This window comes from Melozone crissalis, unplaced genomic scaffold, assembly GCF_028551555.1.
Source record: "Melozone crissalis strain CALT ecotype California unplaced genomic scaffold, PUWL_Pcris_2 ptg000005l_1, whole genome shotgun sequence".
Taxonomy (NCBI): Eukaryota; Metazoa; Chordata; class Aves; order Passeriformes; family Passerellidae; genus Melozone; species Melozone crissalis.
Window position 1 is genome coordinate 52,668,803 of NW_026535783.1, and position 22,715 is coordinate 52,691,517.

At 39.8% G+C, this 22,715-nt stretch overlaps 1 protein-coding gene across 1 annotated transcript in view; it reads right to left on the minus strand.

Annotated features, from left to right (window-relative positions):
* LHFPL2 (LHFPL tetraspan subfamily member 2) overlaps positions 1-19,780 on the minus strand; it is a 114,651-nt gene extending 94,871 nt beyond the window's left edge. Inside the window, exon 1 of the mRNA XM_054285141.1 lies at positions 19,620-19,780. The gene's annotated coding sequence lies outside the window, so the exon portion shown is untranslated. The remainder of the gene's footprint in view (positions 1-19,619) is intronic.
* Positions 19,781-22,715: the final 2,935 nt, after the last annotated feature.

Sequence of the window (22,715 nt, forward strand, 5' to 3'; positions counted from 1 at the left end):
CAAAAATGACGAGAAGGCTGGAGCACCTGTCCTGTGAACACAGGTGAGAGATTGACTGTTTCAGCTATGAGATGAAAAGGTTCCAGGGTGCCCCACTTTACAGCACCTTCCAGTATTTAGAGGGGGCCAACTGGAAAGCTAGAGAGGGACTTTTACAGGGGCATGGAGAGACAAGACAAGGGACAATGGCTTTAAACTAAAAAAGGAGCAAATTCAGCTTAGATATAAGGAAGAAGGCTTTTACAGTGAGGGTGGTGGAACTCTGGAGCAGGCTGCCCAGAGATGTGATGGGTTCCCCACTCTGGGAAGCATTTAATATCAGGCTGGATGAATCCCTGAGCAACCTGATCTAGTTGAAGATGTCCCTGCCCATGGTAGGGAGGTTGGACTAGATGACCTTTAAAAGTAGCTTCCAACTCAAAGTATTCTATGATTCTATTAAACAGATTCATACCTCATCAAACTAGAAAGGCAGAACTGCTACATAACTCAAGCCATATGACTTCCCTGAAATAATTCAATAGATTTTTAGAAATCTAGAAATAGATTTTTATGGCTCTTCTCTGGTAACAGTCAACATCATCTTATGATGTATCTCATGATACACAGGCATTAGCAGGTTATTTCAGTAGCAATTGTACCAGTGCCAAATACACAATATAAACTCTACTCCTAGGCAGAGCACCTAATTTTTATTCTGTGGAATTGTGACAGGTGTTTCCTCTAATCCTTGGATGTTCCCTCTATGTTGACAACTTATGCTGAGCTGATTATCTGCTGTGACCCTCTTTTCAGAGTTGCCACATTTCCACATGACATGCCAATGGAGTTATTCATACTTCTCATCAAGATGACTTCGACTTCAGAATTTCGAACCTGTCCACACTACCATCTCTTTCTGTTATTTGTCATTCCACTATCTGCTGTATGTTACTGGCATGAAAAGCATTAACTTTTTCCATCACTGGTGATTTTTAAACTCTCTTTTCACGTTGCAGGTTGAACAAGAATTAATCCAGAAATATATAATGCCTCCACTGCCCTGAAAGTCAGGCTGCCTGACCACAGCAGCGTCAGAGCCCTGCAAGCTCTGGTTTTGTGTCTCTCCAGAGGCTCACATGGGTAATCTGATTTTTGTCACCAATAAAATAACCAGTGAAGAGACAGCAGCTTATCTGCAAATCCAGCTAAACAAGAACAAATCCATATTTACTGTTACATTAGGCACCTGTCAGTTAGCCAGATCAAAGCTGATACTTTGATTTTGCTTCCGTTAATTTTGTGAACAAAAATGGTTGTTGAAAGGTTAAGTACTTCACCTAAGTCTATTACACAACTTGATCCATCAACTGAACTTGTCACTTCACATAAAAAACAACCTAGAAATTTTCATCAGATGAATCTTCCACAAGCCTGTAACAGTCAGCATCAGTTTTATACACTTATTCTATTGCCTGTTAACCTCAATCCCACCAAAGACAGCCCAATGTCATGTACACAGCCTGCCTCTTCCAGCATTTCTCTCCTGTCCACCCAGCACTGTTTCCCTGGAGGAAGGAGAGCAAGGTTTCCAAGGCAGTACCCACTGCTCGAGGAGTGAAATATTGCTGCCTACCACAACCTGATGCAGAAGGTCAGGACTGAAACAACCAGCGATGGGGCCCAGTGGCCATGTCTAGTGTACCACTGCCTGCTACCTTCTCAGGCAGCAAGGGCACTCTCACTGTCACAGTCACTCACACAACTGTACATTCAGCTCTCCTCCCCAGCAGTCCATAACAAAACACAGATCCAGCCCATAAGTCTATTGTACAACATTAAGTCATCACATGTAATCTAATAAACCAGATAAACTAGAGACAGAACACTTATGTCATATTCTAGTCCCTGAAACTTCTCCAAAAGAAAAAAAAAATGGTGGGAAAGGTGAAGAGGGATGGAGATGCAAACAGCATTAACAGAACAAAGAACTTAACTGCTCAACTTTTCCAAATTTTCTGAATGCACTTTCTTTGGCCCTGGTGATTTTAATGGATTCTGTTCATGGCTGTAGTTATTAGACTGGAGGCTGTTTTGTTACAGATTTCTGATAAGTGCTACAGTGTCTGTTCCAAATACTGAATAGCATTAATTATAAATATCTTGTTGGTTTTGCTCTCTCATTTACAGTTATGCCATTCATACTAATACCCAAACTGTAATGTGCAGTTCAATTAGTTCTTATAGAAAAAGCTCAACAGTCATGAGCACAGTGATCAGGACAATCAAACTCAAGGGGCAGAGTTTTGACTTCTCCTAAAGAAGATTTGTAGGTGACTCCTCAATATCCAAAAAACTGAAGTCATCTGTGAGATTAAATAGGTGTAAGACTAAGTTCTGATAACACTGATTACTATTCTCCCCTAATAATTTAAACCACAAATGATTAATGTAAAAAACTAGTATTTTTGTAATTTCAGATTTAATACAGATATACTGCGTATCTTAGAAATGAAAAGACATCTGAAGTTTTATAGTTGGCACTGGGAAGCATTCCGAGTTGTGTCATGATAAGAAGACATACTCCGCAAAGCTCTTAAAAATTAAGAATCTACTGTATAGCTGCATAAAATGGCTAAAGACCAGACTATGGGATCCACAAGCCCTCCAGCAACTGTATGCTCTCAAATAATTTACAAAAAGTTTGATGTTCTTTCAGAATTTTAAGACAATTGAAAATGGGCATGGAGCACTTACTATTGGAAAAGGGTTTTAACTGTGACTGCATCAGCTATACTGGATTTGGGTTTTTAATTAAATTTCCAGCCTACAGTTTCTATTTCTGCACATGCAGAACTAATTTCTTCTCATCTATGTGATCCTAAGCATATGTACCATGTATAATTTTGATGGGTGGAAGCCACACATTTCAATTCACTTCCTTTTCCCCTTCACAGTACCTTTAAATTTCAGTCAGATCTCTGTGGTACTGCCACACCATCACTGCCAAATTGGTCATTTGTCTTTCATCACTTTTCAGAAAAGTAATTTTTTTCAATTTTACATCAACAGATCCACCTAAACTTGAAACCCAAATATGTAGCTAAAGGCTGTCTACAGTTATTCTAGTTATTAAAATTTTCAGCACCAGTTAATATTATAATTGATGCTGGTATTTTCCTAAAGTGTCAGTAAGCAGAGTTTTATAAAGAAAAGGAAGATCACAGCTCATAAGTGTCAGTCATCTTCTGAGGTAACTTTAAAAATACCCAAAACTCTCATCAGCAGGAGCTCAACACTGCATCATGGGCCTCTCTACAATTCCATACAGCTCCAGACAACATTAAACATTAATTCCTCCTGAAGAGAATGAGAAGTAGCTAGAATGTTCATAGTGTTATTTAACATATTCCAGTTCCTTTTTGTTTTTAAAACCCTAAATGAAAGCTGTGTCATGTCACCATAACAACTACAGTTCTCCTGAAAACATGTGAAAGTGTATCTCAGATAGCTCATGGTGTATCTGTCGTACAGTCTTACCATGTTTTAAGAATTGGAATTTGTGTCTTCAATGCCATATTAAATAAATAAATAAGTTAGTTAAATGAATAGAATTAGGCTTTCGTAAGTGACTAAAAAATTAAACCTGTTTGGTTGGTACCTCAAGACAACCTCCCAGTACTGGACACCCTTTCCAAAGCTGCTGACTTGCAGACTCAGAACATTCTACTTCTACCAAAGTCAGATCCACCATAAAAAACCCAAACAAACAAACAAAACCCCCCAAAAACCAAAACAAACAAAAAACTCCCAACAAACCCTCCAAAAAGCTGAAACAAAAAAAATCCCCAAATGAACAAAAAAAATACAACCTAAAAACCCCCAAAACATTTAAAAAAACCCAAAAATGACAAAATAAAAAAAGAAAACCCAAACAGCAACAGATTTCTTAAGTCAATCTCTCTCTCCTTTCTCTATTATCTACACCCATTTCTTTCTCAAATGCTTAACACAACTTCATTACTTGATTGAAAGAATAATAAATACAGACTCTGAGGAACTGACAGGAGTAGGAGATTAAAAAATTCAAGATACTAAAGTGAACATGCACCTTTTTGAAGTGATTATCTTCATTTCAGCTGAAACAAGATAGATGCTCCCTTTAACAGACATAATTTCAATACAAAACTCAATACTTGAAATTTTATCAAGAAACTGATACCATCTAATTTTCTGCTATTCTGGTCGTATCAAAATGAAGTCCAATTTAACATCTAATTTTGCATCATCTGTTATGAGAGGAAAGCAAAGATATTGGAGTCTGTTTCAGAATAAAACCATTAGACCGCAGATAATGCTTTAAATTTTCATGCTAAAAAAAATCCCTAGCTATAATGAAAGAGCAACTGATAACAAACATGTTTTCCTAATGGCAAAACAATATCCCTCAGTTATGTTCCAGAATACTGAAGTTTCTTAGAAGCACTTCTTAATAGCAGCCATGCCAGAATATGGACAAGTTGAGGAATTGGTTGCTGCTTTAAAAGTCAATCCATTCAAACCATTCATGCAACTAACAAGCCTAATAGTTCAGCAATGCAGTGAAAAAAGTAACTGTAAAAAGGGATGATCTAACTTTGCTTTTACAAACTTTTGATTGTTATAATTTTTTGGGCAACATTTATCTTTCTAAAGCATCAACCATAAATGCACAAACTATAAATTAAAGCAGAAAGAATCACAGAAAGCTTCCTCAAATTATGAAGTGAGCGAGTGCCTCATGACTTCAAATTTTGTATTTACCAGGGATAATTAATTTAATAAACCACACTTCCTGAGAGTGTGCCAACCCACCTCTTAAGGAAACACCAGAAGACTGTATGACTAGAAATGCAGTTGGTCACTGATTTATCTGAGAAGTAAATTGTGAGCAGTGCTCATTAATTCATAAGAAGAGATATAGTTATGAGGTTCTGGAAGAGGAATGGAAATACCTCAGCTATTCCTTTTATTCAAAAAATTCTGCTTACCTATTTTTAAAAACAGAGGTCTTATTCCTTTGTTTTTTTTGACCTAGTTCATTGCCTATTGGTTAAATTTAAAATTTCCAGTGACTGATAACATCTGACATCATCACATTAAAGTTTCCCAGACATGGAGAATGAAAGGGGTTAACGATAAACCTACACATCTAAGTATCACCATGTACATTCTGGATATCAAATCAATATTTGGCAAATATTTCCATTACAACTTCTAACACAAGTTCAAAAACTAATAAACTTTAGCACTAATGAAGCTAAAGTTCATCTAAAAACAACACAAACCCACAAATGGTTCCCAGAAATTGGAGGTAGGGAAGAGACAGTCTGCACAGTGTAGGTCAATGCAAGACTGCTCATTACAGCACTGCTTTCGGAACAAAGCAACTCACTTAATTTTATTTTATCTCACTAATGCAATTTTTGGTATTTGATGGGAAACAGTTCCAGAGAAAATTATTTCAATACAAAATGTAACACTGACACAGAGGTCACAATTTTCTTCATTTCATTATCACCTTGCTTCTTTGACCTAGTTTCACCACTGCTCAAAAAGTCCATTAAGAGTAGTTTTGTTTTCCTCATAAATCTTCCCACCAACCCTTTGATCCTTCTAACACCTTCTTCTTAATTCCTGTGAGTCCATCAACAACTTTTCATAACAGGTACCTTGAAATGCCTGCAATTCAAACAAACGTAAATGTAAATGGACAAAGAAGTGTTTATAAAACAGGAAAGAAACATTTTGTCTCTCCTCGCCTTTGTTGGTCTCTAAAATATTTTTTGCATACAACTGGAACTTATATTTTTTCCTTACTACCTCAAACTCAGATCTTACAGATTTTCCTAGTTCTTCAATAGTTTTTAGGTTTCTCGGACCCATTTTCTTTTTAGTTTAAACTGCATAGCTGCATAGTATTAAATAATGTATTTCAAGATAAAACTCAGTTTCTTCCTCTTACTTTATTTGGGACGCTTGATGTTCAGTGAGAGATGATAATATGATGTCTATATCTGATGATATTTTCTTCACAAATTTCTGTCATGGAAAATCATGTATTAGGAGTTCTACATGGCAATTTTGGTCAAATGCTACATTTTTTCACATGTCTAATCAATCAAAATTAAGACTGTGGTTTTTTGTGAGACTCAAAATACATCACAAAAGTTACCAATGTAACAAACAATCACATTATCATAAATATTAAATATCATAAAAACTGCAACACACAGCCATTTGCTTTTATAACATTTTCCAGACAGTACACATATTTAAAAATTTAACTATTCACATATTTAAACAGCTATCTATCTTGTGCTGGGATAAACCAATGTGTAGGTGGTGAATCTTCCAGCTGAGCTGCACAAAAACATTAGTACACAGAAAAATAAGTGAAAGGGAGCCAAAATATTTCCCCTCTACAGGCAGAAGCTCATTTAAGCCTATGAAAAAACATAGTCATTAGGGAAACTTAGTTTATCTTCTATTTCTGAAAGCATATAATAAATAACAGACATAAGTACAGTGTGGGCTGTGTTCAGGGAATCTGTGAGGTCTCTTGGACCACACACTCCCTCCAGAAAGTCACACATATTAGTGATGAAGCAACTCACCCACCCAGGGCAATGCTCAGATCACTTACATATGGCTGGAAAAGGAGAAAGAGACATTAACCAAATGGTTACCAGCACCAAGAACTACCATCATTGCCAGACTCAATGCCAGTGGCATTTGAGGATGCAGGAATAGCTACAAGCCTCTTCACAGGCTTGAACTCCCCAATAATCCAATGCAAACAGGAAAAACAAAGTCTTCTGCTGACTGCTTCATTTACTTTTCAAAAGTTCAAGATGCAAAAGCCCTCAGAGCTATAAATGTCTCTGAGCCACAGTCAGCAACCACAAAGTGAATATGGATGATACTGTGCCAGCCTACAATGCAAAGGAAACCTACATGCAAAGGAAAAGGAAAACCAATTACTTCCTGATAATGTTAAATTACAGAAGAAGAAATGTGAAATTTTTCGTACAACAGCTGCTTCTCCTCCAACTGGCTGACAGGTTAGGTATGTCAGCCCTTTCCAAAAAACAAATGTATCCTATCTTCAAAATAAGATAGGTCACATAGGAGCCATTCAAAAACTTGGCTCTCAACAGATCCATAATCCAGGGGGATGAACCAACTACTGAATCATTTATTCCACTGTGAAGGCATGTGAACTTCAAAGAAAAAAGGAGGGGAAAAAAAACAGAAAAAATAATCAAGCTTCTGCAGCCTAGACAGTTTCATGCTAACTATAGCCATATATTGTTTTCTGCTTTAAATCTTTATGTCAGTCAAATGAAAACACACACACACAAATTAAAACAACTAAAATAAATTATGCATGGAGATATTAAGATTCAAAGCTTAAAATCAGCCTCTAGTCACTAAGGACAATGCTGAGCAGCAATGTTCATTCCTCTCTTGGTTCATAGAAAAGACATTATTAAACCATTAATGGCATGCACATGTTAAAACAACAGAAAAACACAATTTGAACTAGTTAAATTTGGAGCTATGAGGACATGTAACTCATCCAGGATCAAATAATTAATTTAGTCTTATGCAAAAACAAGAACAGTGGCATACAGCAAAGAGACTTTATCAAGTTGCTATTTGTAAGCAGCAGACAGAAGAGGTTGGTGAACCTATGTTTTGTTCCTTAAGCAGGACAGCAGCTTCGCTGCAAGACCAGCACAAAGACTATTTCTATTATCAGGTAATGAGATAAATGCAAATAAAGAGATACACTCTTTGCTTCTCTCAAGCAAAATCAAGGTGCCTGTGGCTACCCAAAGACAGAATGCTCCCTGTCATGAGCAAGGAAGCTCACAAAGAGGGGCCCCTTGCACTGTCACTTGGGCCTTCTGCCTTCTCCTCTCTTTATGACTACAGTGCCCCATGCACAGGACTCATCAAGACATCTCTGTATACTAAGCCCTATTAAATGCTTATTTGTTCCTATTCAATGTAAAGCATTTTTTGTTATTCTCACCAATTACAGTTCCTTTAGGAAAAACAAATATTTGACCAAACCTGCTTCCTTTTTAAATAAGAAGATACATTGTGATGGTCCGAACTTCTGAGGCTATGCAGAAAACCACAGGAAACAAACTTAAACACAAGCCTCTGCTTTCTAAAAAAGAAACTTTGTATTTCTGAGAATTTGACAGAGGAAGGATACATAATGGTCTAAGTCAGCCCGCAAAAATTAAGTAGCAGATAATTGTGTTTCTCCCCAGACTGCAAACCACTTCATCATACGCTGGGACTGTAAGTGCTCATTCCTCAGCTATCAGACCAACTTCCTCCTATGAGTTGTAACAGCTGAAGGTTTTGGAGTGGATGTGGAGTGTATTTCACTTTTGTAAAGATGGCTACATATAAACTGCTCTCGTTAGCTGATAAACTCGTGTCTGCCTCAGGCCAGACAGACACAAGTCTGATGTACTACTACTACTAGATTTTAATTAACCAGTGCTTCTAAATAGCATTTCACATTATCAGATAGAAAAGAACACAAAAGAGCAATGACAGCACTGATCAGTTTTTGTTCAGTCCTTCCAGTAAAGGAAGGTGCATTGGAAATGGAGAGATTTGTTTTCCATATTATTTGGTTTGTTTGACTCAAATATGAGCTTTTCATCCTCACTGGAAGAAAAAAAATTACTCAGTCAATATATGAGGTCAATGAACAATCAGTCATGATAGCTACCTAGATACAAAGGCTCTTTTTTTTCTTTTTTTTTTCAGCATAACTCAATAGCAAAAGGCTAAATGGAGAAAAACCATTACACATATTTTTTTTGTTTACTGTTTTCACAGATCACATTTACAGTGTGAACCTCTCCAACACATTCCCCAAATGTCTGGCAAAGAACCTTGCACTATTCTTCAGCTAAAAGACAGTTAGATATCTAAACAGTAGCTTCATGTTACCTGGCACACTTGTAAGTATAATCAGTTAAAGACAGGTGAATCTTTCTCTGTCCATACAAGAGAGGTGTTTTAGTCCGAGAGAAGAACTGGAAAACTTTACTGCCTAAAAAGAATAGTTTCTTTTATCAGTTCCAAAATACCCAGCTGTGATGCTGGTGACTGTGACTAACTGAATTTGGCATAGCTTTAATAATCCTTCAGAGAAGAGGATTCTATTTGCTATATGCAAATACATCATCAGTTCAAATATTTGCAAGTATCAAATGATGATATTTGAACAAAAGAATTCTTTTAGGGTTTCCTACAGTCTATTCTTAAAGCACTCAGAAAACAATTTTACTGTATTAGCATTAATTAATGTTCACTTGCTGTGTAGAGATCAAAGTAGTTACTATACACAAATATCCCAACAACAACAGAAGAGCACTCACAATTATTTACAACAAACTTCAACAGTCTCACCTACACAAACCAAAATGTTGCCTTTCCCTTCCCACCTCCAAAGCCACACACTTCAAATAAAGCCCACTCTGGTATGTGAAGCAAAGTGTATGGAGTAAAAGTATGATCTATTCACCCAAACAGCAGATATAGTTACAGACTAGAGAGGCTCAGAGAGGAATTTCCTGATACATACATGATCCCTTCCCCTTCAACTTAGAGTCCACTGCAGTAGCACAGGACAAATCTGGAAAATCAACCACTAGTAACACAGAACAGCCTAACACCTGGCATAAACCACCTTCACTGCCACTAGGATCACTGCACAGGCTTTCCACATCCTGGCAAAATTGCTTTTTCTCATGCCCCAAACCACTGAGAGGAGGAGAACATAAAATTGTTTACTTGATATTACAAGAACAGAGGAAACATTTATGGGGTAAAACATGAAGCAGCCTATAGATAGCATCTGGAGGGAAAACACTATTAACTTAACCCCCACACTCATTTTAGAAAACCCAGCCAAAACATGTTAAACATATTAATACATGACAGAAAAGTAGACGTGCAACATATGGCTGTGTCTTCATTAATGCCAGATTACCATTTGGTACATTACCATTTTGTATGACCACTATGCAATACAAATTTATGCCCAAGCAGGCACAGGCACAAGCACATTTCTGTCAAGTTTGCCTGAGTGCAGGATGCTGCATTCAAGCCGACTTCACATCAGCTGTAAAAGTACAAATAATATCTGTTTAGGTATCGTCAGAATCACAGAGAGATGAGCAACATCTGACAGAGCAGAAAATCTACTAGTATAAGGTTAACATTAAAACTGGGGATGAAAAGTTACATTTACATGAGACATTTGCATCGTGTGATTATGGGGTTTTATTCACTTACAAGTGCCTTAAAGATGCATCATTGAATTAACAATCTAAATCAAGCCAGTGAATCAGTGTCTGTAGGGTAAAGAGCAACAAAGCATCCTCCTCCCTCTATACCTCTCTGTCCCCATCAGAGACATAAAGGCTTTCAGTCTTCCCTATAACTCTGTAGGGAATCTCACGTAACATATGTTCATGTAAGCAGTTAAAATGCATCTACAGTAGAAGGGGAGATGGGCAAAAAACCAAAAAACTTTCATATTAAATACAATTTCACACACACGTAGGAGAAAATAATTCAGAAAAGCCAAGTTAAGATTACAGACATAGCTGCCTAGATTGCCTAAATGAGACAATATGTATTATCTCATCTGGCAGTTTAGCATGACTGAAATGAAACATAATTTGCAATTGACGCCAACTGGCAGGAGACAAATGTTCATGGTAATCTTTGTGTTTTATTAAGAAAGTTCTTCTGTCTTAAATTACATGGAAAATGGATTGGAGGCTTTTGGTCTAAAAAGTACAAGGGTTGCAGATGCTACCCTGAGCTGTTAACTCAGAAAAATGTGTCTTGAGTTTTTACAATTTAAAAGGACAAATCTAAAATTATGCCAGGTCAAATTGTCTACCCAGTACCTCTGTCTCCAAGAGCAGCCAAAAGCAGATGTCTGGGGAAGAGCATGAGAATAGCGTAATCGTTTAGTCATACTTTCCCCAAATACGCTTGTCTCCAATAATTTGCAGCTCAGGGACTTCCAAAGCTAGAGGTCATGCTTATGTATTTAATAATTCCTCACAGACTCTTTTTCCCATTAATTTTGTCCAGTTTCACTTCAATTGGTATAAATTTTCAGTATCCACAACATCCTGTGGAGTTACACAACTTAATATATGTGCATGACAAAATTCCTCTTTTTGCTATTCCAAATCCAACACCTGCTAGTTTCATTTTCATGCTCATTAGCTCTTGTACTGGGAGAGAAAATGAACAACTTATCCCTAAGCCCCTCACAACGCCATTCATGTTTTTATAAAAGTACCATCACATCCCAGTTGTCTCTTCTCCTCACCAATTTAACTGCTGAAGAGAGTCATAGAGCTGAAAATAAGATCCTCATCACGTCAGTAAGCATGAAGAGGATCCCATTCTGTTTCATTCTATGTCATTAGAGCATCAAGACAAATATATTCTTAACTGGACAAACAAAATAGATGTGAAGTAATGAAAGGTAACCCAAAGAAAAGCAACAAAAATAACTGATGTACAAAACTCAGTGCCTGTGAAGTGAAAAAAAGCAGGCTATTATAGCTAAAAAAACACAACAGACGAAAAAGAATTACTTGCTTTGTCCTAGACAGATGTAGAATGAGCAACTGTAGTATCAAATTACTACAAGAAAGGAATTAATTGGTTAACACACAAAGAAAATTTTCACATGTCATGACGATGTAAGGGAGACCACTCAGTTCCTTAGAACAAGTCACAGATGACAGATATGGATGATCCTAATCTGAGGCAGAAGAATGGGATAGATGATGCCATAAGGCCTCTTCTAGTCCTATCTTTGTATGATCTTCTTGGGATGTCAGGTGGAATCTCTTCCTCTCAATGATTTAACAACAGCAAAATAAAAAAGCAGGAGGAGTGGAAGGTTAAATGGAGCTACAGGGTTGACTGCTCTGGAAAATAAGAAGTTACAACCTGCTCACAAATAAATTATTTGTTGAGACCCGTTCCTTGTCCAACTCCAAGGAGCCTGTGGAAAGAATGAGGGACCACCAGCCAGGAGTTGGAGAAATTTTGCTGAAAACATGGACTTCTATTCTCTGACCTTGCCTGGAGATTCTTTAAATCTACTTGAGAAGCAGAGGCATACTATGCAGAGTACACACATGAGTATGTGAGACAGCCACAGCGCACTCTTAAGGATTGTTTACCTACTGGGCAATGCATGCAGTGAGCAACAGAAAAACAAGGTAAACTGCTGATACAGGCTAGTCAAACACCAAAAAACTGGACTATTCCTAAAGCTCTGTTTTAGACAGGACCTTCACTCTTTCATGTTAACATGTACCACTTTTGCAGTAACCAAGCTCAAGAAAGGCTGGATATTTCCATACTCCAAATTCAGCTGCGATAAAAGACAAGGTCTAATTCAAGCTGCCAGGGCTGTCATGGAATGCGGTCTGGGCCACTTAGATGTAAAGATTGGTTGAAAGTAATTGCACTGATTTTATGCAGTCATGATCATGACCAATGATTGAATAAACATGTATATGCAACACAAACCTCATCCACATTCCTGCAAACTGGATACCTCTGCTAAATGATCTACCATCTCAGCAGTGCAACCAGCTGGGCAGTCTGTGGAATATCTTATATGCCAGCTGTCATGTACTATGTCTATTAGTACCTTTAAATGACCCAAAACAGAGAAAAATGAGACCATTGTTAACTCCTCAAAGGGAAACCACACCAGATAAAAACTAGTTGGAGAAAAATCAATGCACAGAGACAGAGAGAGTGAGGAGATGTAAGAACTCATGAAACTTTTACTATTATGCCATATTCATCCCACCACTTATGTTAACTTAAAATTATTTTCTAAGAGCACAGAATCATATCCACAAATATGACTGGATATAAAATTAAAATACATGTGACTATTTCAAAATTATGCAAAATAAAAGAATACATTACAGTATTAAAACTAGAACTTACATTTAAATTTTTCTTGTAAACTTTAAATTACTCAGACCTGCCTGTGCAGAATGGCATTCAGGTTTTATCAGGTGGCTATTCTGAAATAGAGTTACAATTGCCAAAATTTTCATGATGACTATGAATACCTACTGCCTTATTTTCTGAAAAAAAATTAATAGAAGGCTGCAAGAACTGGAATATTTGCACAAGATATTCTCCATTTTTTTTTATTTATTTCAAGCATATTTATATTTCTAGCATATTTCAGTATGTACTATTCATCAGTATTAACAGTTGTGCAGAAAGATGCTGCCATTCTTTGCACAAAAGAACTCTGTTGAGGTACTCTGTACAAATATCACTTTAGTTGACATGACTGTCACTCACTCTCCCTCATGGGAATAGAGAAGAGAATCAGAAAAGGGAAAATTAGAAAACTCATGACACTTTAATAGGTAAAGCAAAAGCCATGCACTTAAGCAAAGCAAACAGGGAATTGAACTAATGCTTCACATGGGCAGGCCAGTGCCCATCAATCACCAGTGGAGCTCCATCACAGGTAAAAGTGACTTGGGAAGACAAACGTCATCACTGCAATCCCCTTCTTCTTCTTCTTCTTCCCCCAGCTTTATTACTGAGCATAATGCTGGTTTCACACCATAGGACTTGGTGTGAAACATCCCTGGACCCAGTTGTGGTCAGCTATCATGGCTGTGTCTCCTTCCAACTTCTTGTTCACCCCAGTCTATTTGCTATGAGAGTATGAGAAGCTGAAAGTCCTTGACTTGGTGCAACTACAGCTCAGCAACAACAAAAACATCACTGTGCTATCAACATCAGTCTCATACTAAACCCAAAATATAGGACTATATCAGCTATTATGAAGGAAAATAACTAACTCAGCTGAAATCAGAACATCAGTAAACTCCTAATATGGGATAGAATATGTAATGTTATCTGCAGCACCTTCTCTTCTGCAGGTACTTTAACAGCAGAAACAGTAACTATATTTACAACATTGCATATATATATGACTTATTAAACATTAAATAAAAAACCTCACCCCTTTACATGAAAGTATTTTTGGCAGAGCCTTCCCTCTACACACTTACTGTTTGCAGATGATGTATTGAAGTAATACACACATGCTAAGTGACAAAACAAGAGCACATAACCATTAAAGACAAATGTATCTACCTACATGTAATACTAGTGTATTATCACCACCACACACTTCAGTGATGAGGTCAGGTTTAGACAAATGAAAGTTCAATGAAAAGTCTGGAAAACTTGTTTACAATGATGCTGGACAAAAGCCTTGCAAGCTGCAATTCACTGACCTATGTAAACTGATTTGGCTTTGAGATAATCTCCTAGTGAATACTATTGCAAAATCTATAAACACAGATGGCACCAACTGGCACCCTATCTGCAATCTCAGCAGAAGATCAAATAAATACAGAGACTGAATTTATCTTCCCACATCACAGGTAATTCTTTCCAAACAGGTTTAAGGGATTATCATTGACAGCTGAACCAAGAAAGTCCTGTCACGGCTAACCAAAGTCTCAACCACCCTGAGAAGTCATACTGCTCAAACAAAACAGATTTAAAAACTGTATGGCTTTTAATAAAGTAATGCAACATTCAATTCAGACCAGGCCCTGGTTATAATTGCTACAATCACGATACTGACCATTTCTATTAGCAGTAAACTCATAGGATTTTCTCCTAAAGCACCCTCACAGAAAAACTTACTTGGGATCAAGAGGGATGAAAAGGCTGGCAAGCTACAGTCAAACTTTAAGGTAAAGCATCAGTTGTACTATTAAGGCACAGTATATTATTTTATCTACAAAACTTACTGCTATTGATCTGGAACAGAATGACAGCATTGATACTTATTGCAGAATTTCAGAAATTATGTACTATAAAGGCATATATGTATGCAATGTCAGGCATCAGCAAGCATGAAGATCACTTAGTCAAATCTAAAGCTACTACTGTTTGTATAATTAAAATACAAAACATATTCATCAGTAAGATGTAAGATACCACACAGAACGCATCAGTCCAAAAATACCTTTACCATCTTTAAGATGACATTAAGTATTAAGATGAAGAAGACTGAAAACACAGCAGTGACACCAATGACAAAGGAGACTGAACAGCTGCTTCAGCAATATTGCTTCATTGATTGTTTCTCAGCAGTAGAAACTGTTAAAGGTGAAAAAATCAGCTAAAATAAGCCTTGTGTGTCTGGGTTCATTATAGTACTCTCAGTGGCTGAAACACAAAATTATGCTTTCTTCAAGACATTTTTTGCACTTTTCATAGTATTTCATTCTCATGGCTCCTCATTTAGTTCATATGTTTTCCCCATGGGCTTCAGAGAAACCCTTAAAGAAACCCCAACCAACATCATCTAAAACAAAATACATAAGAAGTATTTTAGGGAACAAATTGCAGCAGCATTCCTCTCATGCATCAATGTCTCAAATATTCTGGATTCTCCTTTGAAGAATCCACATCTAACTTAACTATAGAGCTCCAAAGTGAAAAAGACAGTATGATTATGAGAACCGGAAGACAATGAGAACTGGAGAAATTAATTTTTAGCAAAAGACCATGTTTTTTTTGTTTTTTGTTTGATTTTTTAAATCACATTAGTGAATCAGAAACCGGAACCTACTGAATATGTGAACAGCACAACAGTCCCTAAATATCTTTTGCTGTGATTTATTCATACTCGGTCATGAATGCATATTGTAAGTGTCCAACTGCTACATATATTGCCACGGTTCAGAATTTCAGATATGCTCCCGATCCATTCACATAGATCGGGTACATTTGCAATCAGCTGTCTGCTGTTGCAGCAAATTTATAATTTAATTAATTTTCCACTGTGCATTTATTTTTCTTTGGAATTACCTACCACAAAAATGTCTTTTAGGGAAATACTTCTAGGAAAATCGATTACTCTCTGATTAACTGATGTTGAAATACTTATTCATGGTTAATGTCTCACCTGCTAGAGTTGTAAAGAGAAACAAAGGCAAATTAAAAAGAAATTAAGACCTCAGATGTGCAGGTTTTTTCCCAAAATGCCTCACCTTCTGTCAGCAGTACAACATGACAATATCACTTTTCTTACAAGACAGTAAAACAGTACTTGTTTAGACAACTTTCACAGTATCTGGCCACATCTCCTGAGCAATTTTAAAAGGCAAGGGATAACAATACTATTTTTTTAAACTGGGCTTTACAAATACCTTACATTCAGCTTTATTCCAATTCATCCATATGTATGTAGGACAGTGATTTTGGAAAAATGCATCCTGTTAGCTCTACTTTCTCAGGGCAGATCTTAGGCACCACAGGTCAGAAGAATCCTGTCAATTTTCAAGAAAGCTAAAGAAATAGAAGGGAAAGCTGAAAAGGCAGAAGAGAAAAGTCTTTGGTATTATTTTAACAGACTTGTCAACTACAATCACACCAGCAATTGTCTTTGCATCAAAAAAGGGCTCTGAGAGTCAGTAACATCTTACAGCAACTTGCCACCTCTTTCCTTGTTCCCAAATGAGTTCAAAATGCTGACTCCCCCAAAATTATTTATCTTGTAGGCAGAAAGCAGAGGAATGGGAACTCTTGAGAGGGAAGGGAGGTACTGAAAACACAGAGGAAAGCAGGACAAAGGAAGACACAGAAAGCCCTTATTCACAGGGAAGGAATGAGGACATAAAACTGTTTCTCTTATTGCTACCAGCAGTGAGAAGCTGAGCACTGCTCTCCTCCCTGGAGGAGAGGCTGGATGGTGTGAACGGTCAGCCAACAAGAGGAGCTGTGTGTGCTTGTGCCTGGGCACAAACACACGAACACACACCTGCGTGTAGGAAGTGAGGACAGTTAGGGGCAGCGGGGCAGCCATCCTCACCCTCCCACTGTAAGCTTTAATAAATAGCTCTGAGGCAAACAGCAGCTTCACCAGGGGCTCTTTCTATGTGGAGAGATTCTTTCCTTTTCATCTTGTAACAAGCTAGTTTAAGATGCTGAGGGTAAAATTCCTAGAAACTGTTTTTTTGCCTGATTTATTTTCCTTCAGATTTGCAGAAATCTTACATTAGCTAGGAGCTGCCATCCTGTGTTCAACACGTCCCCTGCATTGCAACCACCACTTCTCTTTTACTGGGGAGCCCTCCAATGAGTACTCAACATCTAACAGAGTAGAACCTTCTGGAAAGACAAATTTTGATGAATAATAATTCTGTTCTCCAACACACTCAAATAATGAACCATTGCATTTTCATGTAATTATTATTGAAACAGCAATGTCTACATCATAAGCAAAATAAAACACCAAGTTTCTTGCCTAGTTGCCAACTAAACAGTCACCTGCAGCGCAGTCAGGTTCTGCAGATGCAACAACACAACACTGCAACAGCAGTTAATAAGTCATTGTCCTACTGTCTTATAGAACACCACAAGCAATCTTCACAGCTACAAGCTAGAACACGAAAAAGGATCATGGCAATTACTGGCTTCCTTTCAGTCTTTGCCAGCTGTACTTCTGATCCTAACTTACCAGCCCAGCACAATCAAGACTGTCTTAGAAGATGTGGAGGAATGATGCTTTAATTAAATAAGTAATAAAAATAACTGTAACATCCTTACACAGCAATGCTGCATCCATTCCCAGGGATTTACAATCGTAAAAGCAAATGACACACTACTACTACTTGCCTGACATGTGGGTACATCATCATGCAAACATTTCCCAGAATGCTTAATAAAAACAGACTATTAACTAAAAAAAAGATAAAGTGGGCAATTTCCTCCATACTGATTAAACCCACTGCATGACTCAGAAGGAGAAATCCTGTGAAGAAAGCAGTGTTGTGATTAAAGCTGAGGTGGCTGCAACTAGCATATGGAATGAAAAACTGAGCAATGGTCCCATGAAACCGTGTCTGAGATAAAACCATCTCATTAACAACCATCTTAACAGTCTGCCTATACCCTGACCTAACAATGCATGAACATGGATAGAATACTCAAGAAGATCCCAGAGATTAATTTAGTTTATATTTTTGTAGTATGTTTAGAAAAAATAAAATGTAAGGTCACAGATATTTCCCAGTTAGCCAGTCTTTGTGCACAGCATAAATTTAGGTCTCTATGAATTACCATAAGAGGCATAAGGTTTCTGTCACCAAAGCAAACCATTGAAAACAACAGGGCCCCTTGCACATATGAGCTTGAGCAGTCAGAATACACTGCAGGATTGGGACCAAGGAGACATCTTCATTAAGGGATCAGTAATGGTGCCTAAAAATGCTTCCCTCAGAAAGCCAAACCTTGTTATTAACATGTATAATATTTTCTTCTGGATGAGGTCAGCTGGAGCTCTGTAATTGTGCTCATTTATTCCTACTAATACATCTCGCATTAGGACACACACATTCGCAGGGACTCGCCTGCTTAGTTCTGGCTTGGTGTAAACTTACTATGATGGTGCAACTCTGCTGCTCTGCCACCAGGTACTGGCAGCGTGTGCACTTGTCTGGACACGACACTGCCAGCCCATGCTGCTTTACTTGATGTTGCTCCAGCGCACCCACAACTTCTGAATTATGGGATCCAATCTCACCAGTGTGTCACTGGGTGACTTTGGAGTGACACCTAAACTACCAAAAAAGTGCACCAGTAACCTGTGCCACCGACTTCCTGCCTTTCCCTGAAGGGCCCTAAAAACTAAAATACACACATACATACACGCAGACACACACATCCCTTTCTCAAAAACTGGTCCGAGAAGCACGACGGGTATCAAGAACTCGTGTCAGCGATGTGAAGGCACCCAGGTGAGCTTTGAACCGCCGCTCCCAGAGGCAGCTCGCGGAAAGTCAGGAAGCTCCCGTGCCAGCGGGGAGAGGCTGCAGGTGCCCGGGCCAGGGCAGCCAGAGGCGGCCCGCCTCCCGCTACCCGTCCCGCACGGAGCCGACCGGGGCCCCCCGACGGGCGGTGCCCGCCCGGCCCGGCCCCGCCCCGCTCCTCGGGGCGCGGAGGGAGTGCGGCCGCCCCGCGGTGCCGGACGTGTGCGCGGAGCGCGGCCAGGCGCCGCGGAGCCCCTCCCGCTGGCCAGAGAGAGCCGCGTCCCGCCGGGAGCGGGGCTCGGCAGGACCGCCGCGCGGGCGGGAGGGGAGCGGGGAAGGAGGGAGCGAGGGAAGGAGGCAGCCTGGCGGCCGCGGGCGCCTCACCGGGTCGCGCCCTGGGTCCCCGCCGCGCTCCCCGCGGGGAAGGCGCCCGGGTGCCGTCCCGCTCCGCCGCTGCCCCGGCGATCCCCGGGCGGCTCTCGCCGGCGCCACAGTCCCGTCCGTGCCGCCACCTCCGCGCTGTACCCCGTGCCCCGTCCCGCCGCGGCTGTTCCCCGGCCTGTCCCTAAGGCTACAGCCCTGGCCCAGGAGAAGCAGCCGCCCGGCCGCCGCTCGTGCAATGAATGGAAGCGCAGCCAGCGGTTCAGGTCTTCCCTCCCGTCCTCCCAATCCCGCACAACTTCAGTGGTGCCGCTGCCTCACCGCTCTCGGGCAGAGGCGGCTCCTCCGCGCTGGGGCTCCGCTCTCGCCGCCGCCTCCGGCCCGCGCCCCGCCGGGCTCACCCTCCTCCGCTCCCGCCGCGACCATGCACCGAGGGAGGAGGAATGGGATCCCGGCGAGGGCCGACCCGGCCGCCCCCAGCCGGAGGGAGGGAGCCGCGGCGAGGGGCGGGGAGGGACGGGACGCGGGCGCCCTGCCCTGCCCAGGACCGGCCCCCTCAGGCTGACGTCCCCCGGTCCCACACCGCCGGCCGCGGGGGAGCGCCCAGAGCGGGGCCGGGCGGGAGCCGAGCCGGGGCGTGGAGGCACTGCGGCCATGGGCGGGCTGGCGTGCCCCGGTCGCTATCGCAGCCGGAGACAGAGGCTCTGGAAATAGCCCAAATAACCGCTGCCCGCCATTCTGGCGTTTGAATAACCAAGGTCCAGAGGTTCTGCATCTGCCCCGTCCGACATACAGCCTGAGAACGGACCGGGCAGCACAACTGGCAGTGTCAGGCCCGGTACTGCCTATTGCACGTCGCATCACAGTCTGCCTCACCGGACCTAGCCATAGTGGATGCACTGAATGGAAAGCAGGAGTGGTAAACAGCAACTCCTCCTATCCAAAAATTCCTCTTGGTGTAGACCTTCAGAAATACAATTCATATTGCAAGAGAATGTCTAAAAAGTCTACAATGCTTCTGTTTTCAAACTTTTCCCCCTCAGAACAAATAATTTCCCACCGATACCCCTTTAAAACCATATTTAACACTCTTCCAGTTTCAAAGCAATACTCTGATGACCCAGGCTTTTCCAGAACTTTGTAATTTTTAAAGTATCTTGAGATGTCTAATGCCAAGCACATGCGGGTCTACAAGCTGTGACACTTATTTAAAGCATCTGCAGGGAAAATTAAGGTTTAGGCTTGGACATGTCTCTGCTTGCCTCTGCTATCCCACACTGTTGCACCCTTGTGTAATATGCTGCTCGTTATAAGTGGATGACAGGTGTCTAACTTCATATAGCTCATCTCAGTGTCAGCTTCACTTGCTAGATTGGAACTGGCTGTTGCAACAGATAAAACGAGCCACTAAGTTGGTCAATAAAATAAATCACTTTGGGTATCTCAGAGACACAAATGAAGTGCTACACCAGCACAAAATTTGATTTGCTGCAGCTTAAGCTGTCCTTCTGAAAAAAAGTAAGGTGTTGTCTTTTCACTGCTATCAGAACAGTATATTTCACAAACACTGGATCTACTTGAAGCTATGGCTTTTGACTAAATTATCTTTTTACTGCCATGATACAGAGCAATCAGTGCAGGCTGATCCTGTTGACTGCTTGGGACTCCAAAGTCTTCAACTCTGCAAGAGCACATTCCATCTGACTGGATTCCGTTGCTGGATCTGTGCTTTTTTAATTGGTGTCTGCTGCTCAGAAAACCAAAAGCCAGAAAATGATCTCCCAGGTACATAGGCTGAGGAAGAAAAAATAAATACAAAACTCCAAGAGTTATGTTCCTATGCCAAAAACAAGAAAAAGAGAAGCAACTCTCTTCATTTACTGAAAACAGAGCGTATGCTTTCATGTCTGATTATTGTCCAAACTTCTGTCCTTACATTACTTTTCCTCTTTCTAGACAAGTCATCAAATGAAACATTCTAAAAAAAGTTTTATTAGAGACATTTTTGAATGTTCCCATTAGAGAGTCTGAAAATCCATTTTCTGCAAAATAAGGGTGTCTTTGTAAAGCTGAACTTTCCGTGACCTTTGAGAGCAGCTACTTTAACATACAATGGGAGACAACTCAATAGGTCTGTCCAAAAATAAACATCTCTTTAAAGAATATTTTAACCCTCGATACTTCACACAAGTAGCGTACTGACAACATTATTCAATAACACAAACTTAACATATTAGTCATATTAGTTTTCAGAAAGCTATGAGGCCTTTTGCATTCCAGTTTTGGAGGGCACTTTGAGCGAATAGCCACAATACATAGGTCTGCTGCTTTTAAAACAGTTTTTTTTCTGAAATAGATACATGCTCTATGCTGTTTCAAAAAGATAGAACCATGATACTACAACAAAAATGTGAAACTAAAAAGTATAAAGTCTATATTGCAAATATGCACATGGCAAACATCAGTTTTCTCACTATTAACTTTTTAAAAGATATATCTATTAACTCTTAAAAACATAAAGTTAAATGCTAATTGATTTAATAAAGCTTAGCTAGAATTAAGGGAAATAATTATTAAAGCATTCCTACTATCTTCACATATGAAGTCAGCTTTTAAACATAGACACCCACATGTGTCCAAATCACAGTTAACATCACAGGAATTAACAGACTGGATCTAAAGAGTGATGTTGTGACGCTTGCTGCAGTAGTGGATCCAGTGGCAGCAGCAGCATTTTCTTCCTTCTCCATTAATTGTTTAAAAATTGTTTGCTATTTAAAAATACACAATAGGGACAATTACACAGTGCGGCTATCAGTAAATGGTAATGTGCAGGCTTAGCCACTGGATAAATAATTACTAATGGGAAAGATGACCCCTGATAATAAGCAAATAACCTATGGAACACTAATAAAGTTTCTAAGAAACTTGTTACTGACTTACAGCGCTGCATGTAACACAAAGGGCAACCATGTCTTAGAACATTTTCATTTGGGCTAACATTTAATCTGGACCTCATTGAATCCTGTCTGGTCCACAGCACATATTGTTACAGGTACTCTTTAGTATACTACCTGGATGCTAAAAAGAAAACTTGTGTGGCAAGCTCAGTGCATTGGGTTGTGGGGCTGAACAAGTCCGTGACATAGAGACTTGTTCAGCCCCACAACCATGAGCGGGCAGTTTTCACAAGGAGATAGGAAGCAGCACACTGAAATCCCCTGATGCACTCTGAAGGCCAAGGACTGTGACCCTGGCAGATCTAAGCATAGCATAAAATTTTCTTAATTTGAACACTTCTTTATTTGGAATTGGTGTGAGGAACTTGGTATTTCCTTCTATCCAAGTGGGGTTTTAATGCTAACTAATTATTATATTGTCTTTGATGTGCAGCTCTAAACATTTTTATTTAGCTTA